Source organism: Hemiscyllium ocellatum, chromosome 18, assembly GCF_020745735.1.
Source record: "Hemiscyllium ocellatum isolate sHemOce1 chromosome 18, sHemOce1.pat.X.cur, whole genome shotgun sequence".
Classification (NCBI taxonomy): domain Eukaryota; kingdom Metazoa; phylum Chordata; class Chondrichthyes; order Orectolobiformes; family Hemiscylliidae; genus Hemiscyllium; species Hemiscyllium ocellatum.
The window spans coordinates 4,193,139-4,209,965 of record NC_083418.1 but is presented as its reverse complement, the minus strand read 5'-3'; positions in this window follow the sequence as shown (position 1 = coordinate 4,209,965).

Sequence of the window (16,827 nt, the reverse complement as noted above, 5' to 3'; positions counted from 1 at the left end):
AGACGTAATTGTTGAAGAACTCTTTGCGTCTCCTCGTGATTCTCTCTATTTTCTCCACGACAAAACTTAGCAAGTCGGGAAACATCTATGCAGAGAGAATAACACACAATGTTGCAAAAATTGACGAGATCTCAGTAATATCCCACAGGTACTACCAAATCAGCGAGTTTCGTCAGGAGTATCTGCTTTTGTTTCAGATTCCTCGAATCCACAGTTGTTTACATTAACCATGAAGACATTGCAAAAATTTCTTAATGGTTCTTCACACGAAAAGTTTTAGTTTGAAGAACATTTTCCTGCCCCCATTAGATATAGAAAACGACGGAGCAGACAAAACAGATGTAGCAAGAACAGCGAACGCTGTCGTCCTTGGAGCTCTTTAAACAGCAACCTTTCATTTAACAGTCGAATGCGCTGAAAGGTCCAATCTAAAACATTGCCCGACCATCTAAAACAGGCTGTGACTGACCTTCAATTTCCGTCTGTCCTTTCCAGAACGACAAGTGTCCTCTGTTAGCTTTATTTTTCCAAAATAAAGCCTGACACATTCATTATGGAGGCATGGGAACAGTCTGATCGCGTACACGACAGACAAAACTATGTCAATAGGAACTGGCTCTGCTTCAACTGGGACCATCTTCCTTCGAGCTCTCCCCGTGTGTGGTCCAGAGTCTTTTCATTTCCCAGAGTCCAGATGAGGTTTGTATTCGTTATGTACGTGAACGAGAATTATTTCAATGTCTCAGATCAGTTAATGTCCTAGAACATCAAAGTTAATGTTCTGTCTTCTTTAAGAAGGGAAGGCCGTCTTGACTGTCTCTGCTCAGTCGGAAAGTTCACCCATCTTCATTCTCCTCTAACTTCCCTTCTCAAAGAGTTTCTGACCATTCACAAACCTGGTGACTGTTTTATATGTTTTGCCACCTTGATATTTTTCCACCTGTCAAGTGATAATATTTTCACAAAATCTCGTCACAATCCTCTGCCTTGCACCCTGTCCAGGAATGAGAAATCCCGGTTTTTGGTGTAATTCCCGAGGTTATCTTGGAGCAAAGAACGTTAACTGAAGATATCCTGCGGCTGTTGATCTTGATGAGAGAGTGAGCGGTGGACATTAGCACATTGACGAGCAGGAGTATTTATAGCCACTGGTCAGGTTCAGTTTGCAGAGACTGGGATTTAACGAATATGTTGAAATGCAACACTTGTGCACAGTACATTCACAGAATACTGCAGAAACCCGACGGGTCTGACGGTAAATGTGGAAACAGCAACAGCGATAACATTTTGAGTGTTATATATTTCTGATGAAGGACTCGAGCTTCCTAAGTCTAATCGTATGACTGTCGTGGGTTGTTGAGATCGGTTTTTTTGAAGTATGCTGGAGAATACGTCTTGCAGGAGGTCATTCAAAACGTAGTTGGCAGGATTCGAACTTGTGCCAAGAAACCCAATGAATTTTTAATTCATCATTGCTTCATATGTCTTAAGGAATGGGTGGTTCCAACATGAAACGTCAGCATTTGTCTTGTCTACAAGATGGCGCCAGTATTCGGTGTCCCCTATTTGAGTTCAGAACGAAGGAGGAGGATGGGAGATGAAGTTGTAAAACACACATTGATGAAATGCAAAGTCGATGGGAACGATGCACTTTCATGTGCAGAGGGATTAATAAACGCAGCAATGGGTCGAAAATGAAAACAAAATGTCCTTCTATTTGTATAATGCCCTACACCAGCAGCGAAATTAAAACTAATGAAGCGCTTTTGAAAAAGATTCATCATTGGCAAATCTAATGTGCAATTCATGTCTATTTGTTTATTCAAAGGTCAAAAAAAGACAATGCTTCCAATACTCACAGCAGGCATTTTACGATGCAGACCGATCTTGAGGGGGTTTTCTGCTCCCATTATATCCGGGATAATGTGGAACCAGAGGGCCTCATCACAACGCAAGGGGGCAGATATGTAAGACTCAAATCTGGAGGATATTTTCGCTTTCAGAGTGTAGCAAGTCTGTGGAGTTGTTTACAACAGAGAGTTTATAAATTTATATTTATAAATTTAAGGCTGAGACAGATAGACATTTAGTCAATTTGGGAATCTAGGACCATGGAGATAAGGCCGAAAAGGGGTGTTAAAGAGTAACAAAATCAGCCGTAATCTCATTGAAAGTTGTCGCTGACTTGATTGGCTAAATAGCATCCATCTGCTATAATGTCTTCGTTGTCATTTCGAAGTGTTAAACACCATTGCAACAGACAAAGAGATGATTACAGTCAAACTCAGTCAACATCATTTGTTAAAAGGAAAAAACACATGGCAATTTGATAGAATTCATTGCTAACATGACCTACAGAGTTGATCAAGGAAGCTGTTCAGCAAAATCCATTTGACTTTCTGGCAAGCAGTCAGTAAGAGGATATATAAATGTCTATTGCACAAGAAAGGAGTTCATGGTGTTGGGTAATAAAGCAGCATTGCCTGTCCATTGTCTCTTTAACAGAAATTCCCGAATCGAGATCAATGCGCAGTTTTCAAGTTATAAAGACATAATTAGTCATGCTGTACATCTCTATGACTCTATGCCTCTATAAATCCAGACTGGTCAGTCATCAGACTTCAATGATTTATCTTTGCCTTAATGACTTGGAATAATGGCAGAGTGAAATGTGTCCAGTTTTGCTGCGAATACACAATAGATGGGTGGGCATATTGTGATGACGTGGAAAATGCAAACATATATAGATAGAATGAGTGAGTGGAGAAATCTTCGCAGATGCAGTTTCATGTTGGGAGTGTGAGGTCATATACTTTGTGAGGAAGAATAAAACGACAGACTACTATTAAAACCTATAGAAATGCTCTAAAGGTGCGGTAGAGAGGAGTCAGAGTGTTTTTGGATACGGAACGAACAAAGGCTAATGATATGTTTGTTTCTTTCTGGCAGGAAAATGGCCTTTTCTGATGCTCACAATGAAAGAGGTAGTTTCCCAGAAAATACGAAAATCCAGTCGCCTGTAAAGGACTCGATTACCAAGATATGTCTCGTGTTATTCTATGCGACATGTGTGACTTATTGATTATTGTTCTCCAAACTTTCTTTAAAATGGAATCGGAATTTGGAGGGGGACAATTAAGGTCACCAATGATTATTGTCTCTTTTATCACTCACATAGAGTTTTTTTTTCTTTAACGTTTTATTTCACATTGTGGTTATTGCAAGTGGACTTGTAAAATACACCTGCTGGTGACTTCTTTCCTCATTGTTCCTCAACTCTACCGAAACAGAGTTTACATCCTTATCTCCTGAATCAAGGTAATCTCTAAGCCTTGCATAAATGTCATTAAAACCTCGGTATTTCTCACGGCTCTCCATGTCATCTTAAAACATTAATTGATCCTTTACTGTGTTCCAATTACACATGATAAGAGAAAATTGAAATAGAGACTGGTGTATCTGGGCTGTTATTGCTGTATTGGTGTATGTTATTGCTGCTAAAACGCAGATTCCTGCCCACAATATGATCATGGAAGCACGCACCTAACTATCAGAAAGCACTGGGTAAATACAGTGCCAGATGGCATGCCAAGAATAGCACGACGAAACACAACATAACGACTTCTCTGGGCTACTACTTTCGATGTATTCCTCAATAAGCAATGGAGTTTTACTTGCATTCCATCAGGGGGTACCTCACTCAAGGAAGTAACCAGTGCTGCAGACAGTAATATAATCCTAGTTCCAAGCCCCTGAATCAGAGACATTCCGTGTCCTGTGTATAAATACAAGGAACAGCTGTCTGTGGCGTTTATGGTCTTGATGAAATTTATGAATGCAGCTCGCTTGTTATCTGCCTCTTTCTCCAATGTAGTGTTTCGTGCAGTCCCTGAGTGGAATCTCGTCAACCACGTTTGTCCTGCCCAAGGTGGGTATTGGGTCTTGAGTTCTGGTGAGTCGTTGTCTGAGTGAGACTGTCAGTTTCTGTGCTGTCATAAGTCCGAATGTTCTGAGGAGTCTGGATTCGATTCCCAGATGTTTTTAATGCAGGGAAGCATGATTATAAAACTACCTAATAGGATATCCTCGTTGCGAAGTTGGTGTGCCATGCATCTGCTTTTGAATGTGTGGGGATATTGGTTCTTGGCAATAAATTTATGTGACAGTCATTAATTGCCACGACCAGCTGGCCCTAGTAGCAATATATACAGACACCAAGGACCACACATTCGACGAGAACAGCACAACAATAATAGGACAGGGCAAACATAAAACAGCCAGAGAATGTCTGGAAGCAGGGCTCTCATCCACTGATTCCATCCGTTGGACCCAATCTGTCAGCTCAATAACCGGAAGCAGCAGGAACGAAAACAAATGAATTCGTACCAAAACAAGAGTGCAGTGGTTCCCAGGAGCCTCTGCAGCCATGCGAATGTCAACCAGAAATATGAGGAAATGGCTGCAAACCATTTTCCCATGTCGCCAAACATTCCAACAAGAACTCCAGAGGCACCCGAGCTTCACATCTTTCTGATCCAAAACACTCCGTTTTTCTGCTGCAGAGAAGTGCACCCTCAACTCTCGCGTGCAAGGTCAGGATACTAAACCCTACATTGCCAAGGTCGGCAGTAAGAGCAAGGGCAAATGCTGCAACTGTCATTGGACTGCCACAAACATTCTCTTTAAAGGTAACTTTTCATATGAAAGTCGGTGCAGCAGTAGAATACGTGAACCAAGCAGCCTGCGCTTAGTGTTCATTTTCAACACAATTTGCATCGTTCACCGTATTCACCGAAAGTGAATGGAAATCGTTATTTCACCACTGTTGTGAAACCAGATCCTGCATTCAATCTGCTCGCTGATTTTGTTGCTGTGGGGAAATGTTGGGCAATCGTGATTTGAAACGTTGTTAACTTTTCTCATTTTCTCATGACTGTCCTGGAAAGGGAGTCTGCTGATTGGTTCTCTCGATCAGATGGAGGCATCAGCGCAAATTTGACCTAAATTAATTGGTCATCTTCACTTTTCGTAGTTCATTGCTATTCTGGTTTGCTTTCTGTTACCTGAGCACTTTCTGGGATTTGACAATGAACTGAATCTTCTGTATGTCATGTATATTTGGAATTACTTCGCTGCCATCTGTGTGAGCAGTTCTTGACATAAATGACTCACACTGCCTCACAGACAGTATTAATGGTTCAGTGTTGGTAATAATCGCTCCGCTTTTTCAGGTTTACCTTCTGTTCCACATTAAGAGCTGTCAGTTCTTGGGTCCGCTGAAGAGCTAAAGTGGGTAACACGATTTGTGAGGTTTTTTTTATCAGCCAAAACCTTTGTTGGAGAATTTGGGAATATGTCAAGGAGAATGGTCATTGGCAGTAAAAGTCTGGGAAGCCTTCACCTCTTCTCGCTTCAAAGCATCCAGCCTCCAGAAAAAAAAGCCAAACACACTGACTGAGAAAACAACAGCATGCGTTTTTGCAAATGGTCTATTCAAACTGATTTCAGCTGCTAGAGCGTTGCAGAGTTCTTGAGCACGGAAGGAGACTCTTCTATTCAACTTCCCCTGGTGAACACGTAAGTGAAATTAATCTAGACATATTTGTCACGACTTGTCCCTTATCTCTCCGAATCCTTGCTATCCAAATACCCATCAGAAGCCTTTGAAATGTTGTGAGTGCACCAAACTCTGCCATTAAATGTGGCAATTCATTCCACACACACAATCATTTCTGTGTGAAAAACAACTGTCCCTCACATCGCTTTGACATTTCACCGTTCTCACATTAAGTCTATGCTACCTAGCTTTGAACTCGCTTGCCTTGTGAAAAAGTACTGCATAACTATGTTCTCCATCCGTCTTCCTCATGATTTTATAAACTTCTCTGAGGTAATCACTCAGTCCTGAAGCTCCAGGAAAACTGTCGAAGCCTATTTAGCTTCACGCTAACATTCAAACAGTCCAAACCGTGCAGATCCTTGCAAATATGTTCCAAATTATGCCAAATCAATCATTGAATACGCCACGTGTATGTACCTGAAGTAAATCGATGCTGAAACATTATTTATGTCAAGTTTGGTGTTCAGCTGTCGATTGGTGTTCAGTTGTTGTTGGTTACTGGACCGAGTGATCTAAGGCACTGTGTTATACTGCAGACTTCAGTGGGCCAAAGATGCGAATTTCACTGTGGGCACCTTCACGAGTCAATAAGTGGAGAGATAGCTCCTGATGTTGCTTTATTGGAGTGCTTGTGGCTGCTCGGACCTCGTCCTCTTTGCGATTAAACTGGGAAAATTCGCGACTGACTCTGAAAACAGTGAGAGCTCCTGCTGTCCACATCCTATCGACCACTTCGCTATCGATTATATACATGCCAAATGTTTGTGCCAGTTTCTGTGTCTCAAATGGTCAGTGCATTTAGCTGAAAGGTAGTGGTCCCTGCCCACGCAGGGCATAGAGCCTCAAATATCTCAGATCAAGCGTTGAGACCGACCGTAGACCGAAATTGCAAACACGAGATCTCATCCATGATAGACCCGGGGTCCGCAGTGAGTGAGACAGTTACACGCAGCAGAATGTGATTCCTCTCTCTTCAAGCTCCCTGTGCCAACAAAAAGCGGCCACAGCGGCTTCCTGCCCAGATCTGGGACACAACTGATGGAAATTCCTTCCTCAGGAAAGGCTGTTTCCTTGTGAAAGGGCAAAAATTCCAATTTAAATTGGAAATCGCTTCAGAAGATTGTTCGTATTCTTGGAACATTGTATAAACAAAACTTTCGTCTCGAAAATTATAAGTTGCAAATGTTATAGGCAGGAAGAACAAAGGAAGTGCTGATTGTGAGGACTCTGTCTCGTCAGCAGATGGGATTCCATGCACTCTAGTCGGAAATGATGTGGTTTCCTTCAGTAATTTTCTGATTGATTTGCAATTCACCAGAGTGACTGGGAATCACGTCGGCGACCTAATGATCTGGGTAAAAGTATGAAAATATTAGCTTTGAATCTTAAATCCCAGGGCAAGTCCGAAATGGTTTTTAATGACCTGAAGGAATAATATCTGAGAACTGAAAGGTGTGAATGATGTTATTTCTAATTGGGAGGAATTAAGTAGATCGTTGCTAATTGCAGTGCCAGATAAATTATGCTCAGTATGAAATAACAGACTAACCAACCACAAGCCAGGCCTGGGTAGCTCATTCCGTAGAGCACGGGACTCTTAATACCAATGTCGGGGGTGTGAGACACACAGTGGGTGCTTTGGCCTCTTAATAGGTTCGCATCTCTAGATTTTACTTGCAGCTCTGCAAGAGCGCATGAGCTTGCTCTTACTGTTTTTGTTGACACATTAGTCCCAGTGTTGTTAATCACGTTTTGGTTTCTGAGTGAAAACAGTCTGCACTTTATCAGTGCAGCCGAAGATTCGAGAAACGATGTCCCTTTCAGAACCTGAGTTTCCAATCCAACCGTGCACCAACCAAAGGTTTCAGATACATGGAATGTGAATGGCCACTTGCTAGGGATTAACAGTGACGGCTCCATGTCAAATGATACTGAACCAAACATTCACTGATTCAGAATCTACTGATGGAAATCTAATGGTATTCTCCCTGATCTTTTCCCAATTCACAAGGTAAATGATCCTATTGTGTACCCATGCAAGTAGCATGGGCTGAGGGTAGGGAAGGACAGTGAGGTTTCTGTGTGTGTGTCAGAAGTGATCAAGTCGAACGGGGAATTCAAACGCCCACAGGGCGGAGAGAGCTGATTGGTTCAAGATCATATTTCATCTTTTGTTTCCGTACCAACAAAAGATATTGCTGGAAAATCTAAATAATTGTGGTAGTATCTTGGTAAGGAAATCAGCGTTAAGACTTCAAGACCAGTGACACTTTTGTTTCCATATTCACCTTCCTCCTCCTTACTGCACCCTTCTTATTTATTGATTACCTCCTGACTTCCAACTACATAATCAGCTTCTCTTTTTATTACTTAATCTCCAACCATTTTCCCAGTCTCTTAATTTATATCAGACCTGTTCCATCTTTCACTTCACCCAGTTATGACCGGAGGACTTCGAACTGAGCAATTAACTCTGATTCTATTTTCTTAGATACTAGATGGCCAGAGACCAGAAGGCATCGGAGGATAGTTAGAGCTTTCGACCTATCTAGTCTGCCCGGCCATTCGATTATGGCTGATATCGTTCCCAAATCAACTCTCTTCCCATCTCTCTGTTACAGTTAGCACCCCACCCCCACCCCTGCCCACGAATTTAGGATCCGGTCTTTTTCCCAGAATGGCTCTGAATTCGCCCCAAATGTGTCCACATCTGCTGGCAGCTGTTATAGCGTGTCTGAGTGATATCGAGTTCAGTTTCAGTCCCACACAGCAAACCCGGTCTGTTCTGAGAAAAGCAATTCCCACTGTGGGACAGATCGATCGGGTCTCTGACCTCACTGTCTTTCTGAGAGGGATTAACTAATCCTTCACCATCCATGGGAAGGATCGGTGCTTCAAAACGTGAGAAGAAAAAATGAGAGGCGCAAGAGTTTGAACAGGTCTGGTCTCAATGATATTGTCAGCATCAGTGGAGTCCCTGCTTCAGAGTCTGAGTTTGAATCATGGGACCTGGATACAATTCACCATCAGGAAAAGAAAATTCACTTTTCTTCTTGTGGCTTATCTGGATGAAAACCATTTCCAGCTTCCACACAGAGCACATTTGCGGATCCTGCCAGAAACAAACCAGTGATTGTTTGCATCTATTTAGAGGGATAATGGCAGCAGATACGCGAGACAACTGTCATCGCAAACCCCCTCTTAGGCTCTCATCTTTCTAAGCTGAAACTATCTCGAAGTTCCTTCAATTTTGTTGGGTTTAATTCCTGAAAGTCCAACACTAGCGGCATCATGGTTGTACTTCTGCACTGAGTACTTCCAGGATTTTCTGAAGTTACTGATTAGCTCAATCTCTTGAGTAATTATAGATTAACAGTGAAGCCTATCCAAAAGGGTGACGTGAATACTAGCAGAAATTCGTTTCATAAAGCTGCAGTTTCTAAGTGGATACCCGAATGTGTTGGGGAACAAGTGAGAATTTTCGAAAGGGGATAGGACAAACTGAAAGTCAATTTTGACTGGGAGGCATGAGGCAGGAAGTGAGAGAGGAGCTGGTGATGCAAGGCTCAATGTCGGTGCTCATGGGTCAGCCCTTACTGCCTACTGATTATACCGACTCACACACCACTTTTGGTCAATTCACCACAATGGCACTATTCTCTTGGTATGAGATTCCCTCTGTGGATGTTAAAGACGATAATGGGACACGAGAGGATGAACGCATCCTCTTTACCGTGTCAGTTTAAATTGGTGAAGGTATCAGTTTGAAACCAAAGCAAGAGGACATTTCATCTTTCCGTGTATTTTCAGTGGAGAAGGACCAGTTATGAACTGTTCTTTCCTACATAAGCGGAAGTTGATTTAAATTCGCACTGTGCGGCTTCAATGCAGAAAAGAACTCCGAGTTACTGTGATTACATAGTTAACTAAATACATAAACGGATTTGAAGAGCACTGTCACCGTGGCTACGTCAGTTAAAGCACCTGCTAATAACGAGGCGAGTATCGTGTCAAGTCCTCGTGTTGCATGTCCTGTACATTGAAGGTTTGTTCCTGAAACTTCCTGAAAGTGCTGTGTTCTGAATCCAGCCCCCCGAAAAAGACGGCTCAGCGTACTTCTTTGTTTGAGCTCAGCACTTGTTATTTCGTGCTACCAAGGCCTGGCGACTGCTCTGGCACCATTAGCCATTGCTCTATCCTGCTAATTCAATGTAGAAATTCCTTCCTCTGTTCCACAAAGACGTCTATCCCTTTTCAACTTTTATTCTCAACTCTTCTTTCCCACTTTGTTGGGGGGAATGACGAGGTGAGCCGAAGACCCTGCAGACTTGCCAGGCAATATTGTGGTAATGAAGCATTCACTGCGAGATGATGCCCGTCAGTTTCTGCTGTCACCATCCATTCATTTTAGAAACACCAAACACTCATTGAACTTTTATAATTGGGGTGAAATTGCTTTTTTTCTTGTCGATTATGAATTCTATTTCGAAATGTAAAAGCACATAATATTTTAGTGAAGAAATATCATTTTATCTCAGGCCGAAGTTATCGGGACATTACCCGGAGAATGTGAGCCCAGTTCTACACACTCCATCCGGGCCGGAGAAAGCCTCTTTTAAGGTCCATTCTCAAACTGTCTCCGAATGTCAGGCTTTGTCAAGAGCAGAAATGGAAAATGAGGAATATTGACAGACATAGATTCGAAGAGTGTGGAAGAGAGTGATTTGGATACGCAGAGACAAAGGGAGTCACATACATACACATCATGAATTATACAAATAAAACAGAAATTTTCCATTCAACATGGCTGCTGACTGACGGAAAGGAGAGGGAAAAGGTAATGATTGAAGGCGAACCTTACACCAGCTCATGGCAAAAGAAGCAACATGACAGACGACAAAGGCGTTTTACATTTGTAAAGTTGATTCTGATAAATAAGCTGTTGCGTTGCTAAACTGGCAATTACCTTGTTATTAAAACAATACAATGCACAAGTAGTCTGATTCTATTGATCTGAACCATGAGATCTGTTTATCACCACAGATGCTACTTGGCCTGCTGAGTTTCTCCATCACTTCCTGTTTTGGATTCAGATTTCCAGCATTCACAGTTGTTTGTTTTATACTGGACTGAGTCATGTTTGGGACAAAACTCTGTGAATTGCAAGAACCATGCTTCAGTCCTTTCCTTCGGGAAGTCTGTCCGCATGAACTAATGGTGAGAGCAAAGCTCCCATTGATGCAGCAGTGAGAGCACTTACTCTGAACCAGTAGATGGGCAGGCAGAGTGAGAAATAACATTGTTTTCTCAAAGAAACCACTTCTAACTTTCCATTTATGATCATTTTATCTGCAGATGATTTTCTCTCTGTTTTCCATTTTTGTCAGTGGCAAAAGATCATCCAGACCTTCGACACTACTGGTCATCGGACATGCACGTATTCTCGTGCCAGGTTCAAGCATGTGGTCCATAACCTTGCGTGTTCTGATGTTTCCAGGGCAAATGTCAGTGAGATTCTCCCTGTGATCTTAGTGGACAGAACAATAGGACTAAAATTTGCCATGGTCTCACTGTGTTTTAACCCCCGACTGGCCGAGAACTCTTCCTCATTCTCCCCACAGAGGTAGATACGTGGACAAAACCCCTGAAAGAGTCAGAAATCTCAGGATTATACCAGTTCCATGAGCAGCAGTTAAATCGACGTTTCGGTCAAAAGCCCTTCACCTGGAATGAGGGCTGATGAAGGTCTTTTGCCCGAAACGTCGATGTTCCTGCTGCCCGGATACTGCCTCGTCTGCTGTGTTTTTCCAGAACCACTTTAATCTTAACTCTGATATTCAGCATCTGCAGTCGTCACTTTTGCTGTTGCATATGCGTCACATGCGCCAGTTTCTCCGACCAGCTCACTGCAGCTGGTTAAAGAGGTCTGCAGGACATAACATGCCCTTTGGCTCATCAAGTCTGCACCAGTCGAAGAAAGGCACCTGACAGTTCGCATCCCATTTTCCAACACTTGTCTAATACCTTCAAACAAAGTTAACGATGGAAGTGGACGTCTCAATGCGTCACGTTTTCTCTGGGGATTTCTGCTTTATGCACCCTGACTGACCGTGGGTTGCAGACTCACACCATTCCCAAACTGGCTGAAATGTTTCTTTAACTTCTCCAGTGATTTGAATCTTAAATAAGAAGAGAGAGAGCAATCTCCCTTTTTATTTGCTGACATTTCTCCGTCGCAATTGTTAGGATTCCAGGCTGAGCAGACAAAGCCAAATGAATTTCAAGCCCATTGCCACAATCACTCATCCACGGCGACAGAACCACACTGACAACTTTACTTTGCACGCATCTCTCCCTGGGGAGCTGAGGAAGATTGCATCTTTATTGGGTCCGTTTCAGTTCCATCGTTTCACAGCTTATAAAAATATCAGATTTCGGTGCATGGTTGGTCTGGTTGTATCATTCTTTTAGACATAATGAACATTAGTTAAAAATATAAATGGAAATTGCAGCAGAAAGTCAGCTAGTCTTTAGAGAGACTGTCAGAGACAGTGTTTCAGAACTTCATCAGGACTCTGTTTTCATTCACTGATACTGCCAAACTAGCCCGTTTCCACAGAAGATTCTGTTTTGTTTCAGATTCCCACAAGCTACTGTTATTTGCATTAATTTTGAAAGCAAAGTAGGAACTTAGTTGTGGTTCGTCACACGATCATATTTACGTTTGGAAAATATTTTTCTGACTGCATAAGGAACCTGAAACAGTGCAGTAAGGAAAACAATTGCTGTAAGAACAGCGATCGCTGTCGCCCTGTGGACTCATGCACCTGCAACCTTTTATGTAGCACCTTGCATGATATTGCAAAGGAGACTGTTACTGAATGCCAACTTCAGTCTACCCTTCCCAGAATGACAACTGTCCTCTTTCAGCTGTATTTCCCCAAAATAAAGCCCGGGACATTCATTGTGGAGACATGGGTACTGTCTGGCTTCGGACCTGTCAGTGTTTTGTCTAGTTCTGAGTTTTTTGTTCATTTTCCGGGAGTCCAGACGAGGTTTGAATTCCTAATGTACAGGAATGAGCATTCTTACAAGTCTAAGATCAGTTCATGTCCCAAGAACATCAGAGCTAACGTCCTGTCCTCTGAAATAAGGGGAAGGTGTCTCCACTGTCTCTGCTCATTTGGATAGTTCACACATCTTCGTTCACATATGATTCCACTTCCTAAAGTTGGGATTGTTTTTTATGGTTTGCCTCCTTAACATTTTTTCCATCTGCCAACCGTCAGTGTTTTCCCAAAATCTTATCATAATCCTGCGCCTTGCACAATGCCCAGGGATGAGAGATCCCGTTTTTGAAGAGGTTCCCGATGTTTACTTAGGAGCAAAGAAGGTTAACCATAAATTTCCAGTGCTTTTTATCAATGATGGGGGAGGGAGAGGTGGGCATGTGCACTTTGACGAGCAGCATTGTTATTGACCAGGTTCAGTGACCAGAGAACTGGGATTGAAAAAAAATATAACGGAGAGCAACAATGTGCGCAGAAAATGCAGAGAATACTGTAGAAATTCGACGTGTCTAGCAGTATGTGTGGAAAGAGAAACATAAGTAACGTTTTGACTTACGTATATTTCTAATTAAAAGCTCGAGTTTCGGAAATCTGAACAAATCACTTGCATATTTTGTTCCAGTGAGTCTTCTAATGTTTGATCGAGAATTCCTCTTATGGAAAGTAGTTGAAAACATAGTGAGCAGGATGTGGACCTGCGCATGGAAACCTCAATGCATTCCAAATCCATCGCATTAACCACTTGGCCACGACGACGTGGGTGTCGCTTTTGCTTAATGTATCTTATGGAATGGAGGGTTCCAACCTGAAACACCAGTATTTGTTTTGTCCTGTCCGCAACATGGTCCGAAAATTGGCTGTAGACCTGTATTGGTCCAAAACGAAGGAGCATGATGGGAGATCAAGTTGATTTACACACATTCATGAGAGATAAAGTGGATGTGAAGGATCCATTTTTTAATGTGCCGATGGATTAATAATCAAGCTAATGGATCAAGACAGAAAAAAATGACCTTGTGTTTATGTAACGTTGCTTCACTGCCAACTGAATTAGAGCGAAAGAAGTGTTTTTGAAGAAGGTTCACCATTGGCAAATATAATGCAGAATACAGGTCTATTTGCTGAATCAGTGGTCAAAAAAAGAAAATGCTTCAAATACTCACTGCTGACACTGGACAGTGGAGATCTTACTTGAGGGATTTATTCTACTCTATCTTACACCGTGGGTAATGGGGGACCAGAGGGCCTATTACAGCGGATTTGGTAAAGAATTTTCTCTCTTTCAGGGGATAGCAAATCTGTGGAATTCTTGACAACAGAAGCATGTCAAGGCTGGATGTATTTAATGCTGAGATTGATAGATATTTAGCCACTTCGGAAATCACGTGACATTGAGGTAACTCTTAAAGGGGGAGTTGAGGATTAAACGAATCAGCAGTGATCTCACTGGTAGCTGTCACTGACTTGATGGACGAAATTGCTTCAAGCTGCTCTAATGCCTTTGCTGAAAGTTGGAAAATGCTAGTCACCGTTGTAAAAGAAGAAAAACACAAGGTTGAGTAGAGATGATTGCAGTCAAACTGAGTCAACATTATTTGTTGAAAGGAAAATATGGAATATAAGTCATCTACAAAGCAATCAATGACCAAGATATGCTTTGTGTTGTTCAATGGGACACATATGATTTTTTCATTATTGTTCTCCAAACTTTCTTTACAATGCAACCGGAAGTGGGAGAAAGGAAATTAAGATCATCGATGATTGTTGCCATGATTTGTCGCTTCCACTCAGTAGTTGGTTTCCTGTGCATTTTACATTGCATTGTGGTTACTGCGAGTGGGCTTGTAAGCTACACCTGCTGGTGACTTCTTTCCCCACTGTTCCTCATCTCTCCTCAAGCGGATTTTACATCCTTATTTCCTGAATCACGGTAACCTCTTACCATTGCATAAATGTCACTATAACCCTGGCATTTCACACACTGTGTCATTTTCCAATATTAATTGATGCTTCACTTTGTTGCAATTGCGCATAAGAGAAAAACAATATAGAAACTTTTGGACCAGTGTTTCGAACGAACATTATTTCAGATGAAACGCAGATTATTGCCCACAATGCGATCATGGAAGCACGCACCGAACAAGCAAGAAGCAAATGAGAAGTATAGTGCCAGAGAGCATGTCAGGATCAGCACCAGAAACACAACGGAAAAAAATGTTCTGGGCTACGATTTTGGATGCATTTCTCAATGATGAATGGAGTTTTACAGGTGTTCCATTCGGGGGTACCTCACGCAAGGGAGTAACCAGTGCTGCAAACAGTCATATCATCCCCGTTACAAGCCCTGGAATCAGAGTCAAGCAGTTCCTTGCCAGTAGCTGTAAGGTGCAGCTGTCTCTGGCGGTTAAGGGATCGTTGAACTTTATGAATGCAAATTACGAGTTGTCTGCCTCTTTCTCCTACATATTGCTTCGTGCAGTCCCTGTGTGAAACCTTGTCAAAGTTTGTCCTGCACATGATGGATATTGGTTCTTGTGTTCTGGTGAGTTGTTGGCTGAGCATCGCTGTCGGTTCATGTACTGTCATAAAACCGAGTGTTCGGAAGAGTCTCAAGGTCAGTTCACAGAATTTATTTTCACACAGGGAAGCATGGTTTATATGTTGCCTCGTGGCATTTCCTTGTTGTGAAGTTCGGATGCTAGGCATCAGTGAATTTAATTGCGGGGATATCCATTCTTTGCTAGGAATGTGAACAGCAACCACGAATTGCCATGACCAGCTGCCCCTAATATCAATATATACAGACGGCAAAGACAGCACTGTAATAATATGACAGGCCAAAGACAAGGCAGCCAAAGAATTCAGAGAGACAGGGCTCTCATCCACGGATTGCATCAATAAGCACATTGATCTGGAACCAATATAACGACAACCACAATCCCATCATTCGGAAACAGTGGGAATGAAATCGAATCAATTCCAATCCCCAGAGCTCATCAGTGTTTCACAAGTTGCTCTGCAGCCCTGAGGATGTCTCCCAGAAAGGGGAGGAATAAACAGCAAAACATCTTCCCAGCTGCACCGGAAAATCCAGCAACAATTTAATGAGATACCCGAGCTTCACAACGTTCTACTCCAAAACACTCCCGTTTTCTGCAGCAGTCAATTGCGTCCTGAACTCACGAGTGCAAAGTGAAGACAACAAGCCTTTCATTACTGAGGACGGTCGTCGCAACAAGTGCAACGGCTGCATTGTCACATAGAGAGGCACAAACACTCTCTTTGAAACGTACTTTTTCATATGAAACTGTGTGCAACAGCATAATATGGGACACAAGCAACATTCATGTTCCAGACAATTTCCGTTGTTCACTATGTTACATGAAAGTGAATGGAGATCATGATTTTACCGCTATTGTGAAGCCAGATCCTGCATTGAATCTGTTGCCGTGACGACTGGGAGGGCAATTTTGATAAGAAACATTTTTGTATTTCTCATATCTCCTTCACTTTAGCCCTGGTGATGGAGGTTGGTGATTGGCGCAATTGATCTGCTGGAGGAACAAGAGCATTGATGACCTAATCTACTAAAGAATACCAAAGATAGCCTTTACATTTCATGCTTCATTGTTAGTCTGTTTCGCTTTATGTTACTTGAGCACTTTCCAGAACGTGGCAATGCACAAAAGCCCCAGTTTATTCGGAAGCAGCGTTTGGAATTGCCACGCTGCCGTTTGCGTGAACATTTAATGGCAACAGATGTCTAGTACTGCCTTACAGACCGCATTCATGCTACGGTGTGTCTAATATTGTCTCGTCCTTGTCAGATTTCCTTCTGTTCCGCGTTAAGAGTTGTCAGGTTTTGGATTTTCTGGAGAACTGAGGGGGTAAAACGACATGTGAGGTACTTTTCTTTCGCCAAAATCTTTGATGGAGAACGTGGGAATGTATCAAAGAATGGTAATTGAGAGCAGAAGTTCAGAAAACCTTCATCTCTCGGAAGGTTAGAACAATCCACCCTGCCCACAAATAGCCAAATGCACGGAGGGAGTGAAATGCGACATGCATTCTTGTAAATGCTCTATGCAAAATCACGACAGCTGCTGGAGTGTCTCAGAGGTGCCGAGGAATGAAATA